Source organism: Triticum aestivum, chromosome 6B (genome assembly GCF_018294505.1).
Source record: "Triticum aestivum cultivar Chinese Spring chromosome 6B, IWGSC CS RefSeq v2.1, whole genome shotgun sequence".
Taxonomy (NCBI): Eukaryota; Viridiplantae; Streptophyta; class Magnoliopsida; order Poales; family Poaceae; genus Triticum; species Triticum aestivum.
The window spans coordinates 699,346,037-699,349,404 of record NC_057810.1 but is presented as its reverse complement, the minus strand read 5'-3'; the positions used below and the strand labels follow the sequence as shown (position 1 = coordinate 699,349,404).

General features: G+C 43.0%; 1 long non-coding RNA gene across 1 annotated transcript; it reads left to right on the top strand.

Annotated features, from left to right (window-relative positions):
* The first annotated feature begins 2,282 nt into the window (after positions 1-2,282).
* On the top strand, positions 2,283-2,844 carry LOC123134957 (uncharacterized). Its single transcript, XR_006465775.1, has 2 exons — positions 2,283-2,401; positions 2,500-2,844. It is a non-coding gene; the product is annotated as an uncharacterized lncRNA (long non-coding RNA).
* The last annotated feature ends 524 nt before the right edge of the window (positions 2,845-3,368 follow it).

The following is a 3,368-nucleotide window of genomic DNA, read 5'->3' as shown; positions in this document are numbered from 1 at the left end:
CAATCCTGCAGGGCTTCGCCAAGCACCGCGAGAGAGGAGGAGTACTTGGGAGAGGGGAAGGGTTGCGCCAGAACTTGGGGTGCGGCTGCCCTCCCACCCCTCCACTATTTATAGGTGGGGGGAAGAGGGGTCCGGCCCCCTTAGATCCCATCTAGGGTTGGGGGCGGCGGCCAAGGGAGGAGGAGTGCCTCCCAAGTCAAGTGGAGGCCCTCCCCCTTAGGGTTTCCCCCTTCCCATGCGCATGGGCCTTGGGGGGGCTGGTGCCCCTGGCCCATTAAGGCTAGGGCGCCCCCTACAGCCCATGCTACTGTATTGGACATGGTGGAACAATTTCCGGACCTCCGGACCCCTCCGGAACCTTCTGGAAGCTTCCCGGTACAATACCGGAAAAACCCGAACTTTTCCCGGAACCCGAACAACAACTTCCCATATATAAATCTTTACCTCCGGACCATTCCGGAACTCCTCGTGACGTCTGTGATCTCATCCGGGACTCCGAACAACATTCGGTAACCACATACAAACTTACTTTATAACCCTAGCGTCATCGAACCTTAAGTGTGTAGACCCTACGGGTTCGGGAATTATGCAGACATGACCGAGACGTTCTCCGGTCAATAACCAACAGCGGGATCTGGATACCCATGTTGGCTCCCACATGTTCCATGATGATCTCATCGGATGAACCACGATGTCAAGGACTCAATTGATCCCGTATACAATTCCCTTTGTCTAGCGGTATTATACTTGCCCGAGATTCGATCGTCGGTATGCCGATACCTTGTTCAATCTCGTTACCGGTAAGTCTCTTTACTCGTTCCGTAACACATCATCCCGTGATCAACACCTTGGTCACATTGTGCACATTATGATGATGTCCTACCGAGTGGGCCCAGAGATACCTCTCCGTTAACCGGAGTGACAAATCCCAGTCTCGATTCGTGCCAACCAACAGACACTTTCGGAGATACCTGTAGTGCACCTTTATAGCCACCCAGTTACGTTGTGACGTTTGGTACACCCAAAGCATTCCTACGGTATCCGGGAGTTGCACAATCTTATGGTCTAAGAAAATGATACTTGACATCAGAAAAGCTTTAGCATACGAACTACGATCTTTGTGCTAGGCTTAGGATTGGGTCTTGTCCATCACATCATTCTCGTAATGATGTGATCCCGTTATCAACGACATACAATGTCCATGGTCAGGAAACCGTAACCATCTATTGATCAACGAGCTAGTCAATTAGAGGCTTACTAGGGACATGGTGTTGTCTATATATCCACACATGTATCTGAGTTTCCTATCAATACAATTATAGCATGGATAATAAACGATTATCATGAACAAGGAAATATAATAATAACTAATTTATTATTGCCTCTAGGGCATATTTCCAACACAAATAACTCATGAGTATGTACGGAAACAATATCATCACATGATTTCCTCTAGGACATATCTTGAACAACCATGCGATTGTATTCTTCTTATTAGTTGTTCAAGATATCTCATTACCGTCTACATGCAACCATATATATATTGCACTGTTTCTATTAATTTTACATGGTTGCATGTAGACGGTAATGAGATATCTTTTTGTTTGCAATTCTTAGTGTGAAGCAAAGACCCCGAATGACAGATATTTCTTATTTGGTAATGTATTTAAAATTGTTTCTTCACATTAATATATGAATAAAAATAAATAAGGAATATTTTTTACTTAGTGTGTAAAATAATTTTTGTGCATTAATGGATAAGTATATATGCATGTGCATGATTACATAGTGGATGAATTGCTCATTGATGGAGCAATCTTAATGAATAGAATATTTATAATTTCACGCAGTTAATAGCTATTAATATAGCGCACCAATTTGGTAAATCTCACCAAATCTTGTACTCCCTTCGTCACAGTTTAGAAGGTGTGCTGAAAAATTCTCTGAGACCAAGTTGGTAAGTGATTGGTTGTACCACGTACTGAAAAATAGCATCAATTGTTAACTACGGCACCAAATTAGTGAAGAAATCAATGTGCAGTGTGCCCTACAGCCAGTAAACGAGCAGCTCTATCGCGTGCAATGGTGGAGATCGCCCACATGTAGCCACGCACACTTAAAACGGCCTAATTAACTCTGCATTAATTGCCAACACGCCTTATCCTCTCCTATGCTGAAAATGATGCATGAAAAGTGAAGTGCGCCTTCTAAACTGTTACAGAGTGAGTACTTTAATACTGCAAATCCATTATAAAAGGGATTGTCCATTACGTTTGTTCTCCTTCAGAACTGATAAAGCACGCAACTGCTTGAAAACTCTTTCCTTCAACTCAACAATTAGCTAAGATGAGGACTACCCAAATGTTGCTCCTGGCCATCGCCATCCTCGTGCTAGCATCAGGTACTCATTTGTTCATGTAATATGTTTCTTCGAAACCTCATCCATCGAATAATGGTCATGTTGTGATCGTCCCTTTTCCTCATGTTGAGATTTTGTAGATGCGCTAATGGAGGCATCAGCGGACATTAGTATTGATCCCGTCACATGTACATCAAAAATCATGCCATCGCCAACGCCCTGTGAAAACCAAAGTTGCAACAAGACATGTGTTGAAGGTCTAGGGTACCTCGCAGCTGGATGGTGTGTTACCCAGGGGTGCATGTGTATGTATTGCCCACTGCCTCCACGGCAGTTAGCAAATGGGCACTAATTATCTAGACTAAGATGTCGTGTTCAATTGAATAGCGCAAACGATCATAATTGGTGTAGCAGCGAGGTTGTTCACTGATAAGTCATAAGAAGAATGATGAATTTGGTCTTGCTTCTTGAATTATCTGAGGTTATGAAGTGGGCTATATGATGTTTACTTGTACCTCTTTAGGCATATTATATATATCAGGAAGGGAAAAAATACAGGACACCCTATGCGCACCTAGTATTATACTCGATCAAATTTGAACTGAATCCACGACACTTATTTTGGAATGGAGGGAGTAGAAAAGAGTTTGGCTTATGAAATTTGTTTAGATGTGTATTTTTATTTAAGACAAAAACTAGACATGGTATCAACTCTTGTGGAGAATGATGTGTGAGGTTGTTAGAGGTACTAGTCCAAGGAGCACAATATTATCAGCCCCACCCCAGCCCAGTGACTAGAGATAATGGACACATCTTCGATCTTGAGGATTGCAATGACGCAATGATGTACGTTCTCTCTACTCTATGCAATAAAGCAAGAAACCAAGAAAGGTATAGCAACGCCAATGGTGGGTTTGCCTCATGAGCCTTTAAGTGGTCAAAAGCAAAAACTGCTGGAAGGTTTTCTTCCTTTTTAGCACTAAACTGCTGGAAGGTTGTTGTACAGGCC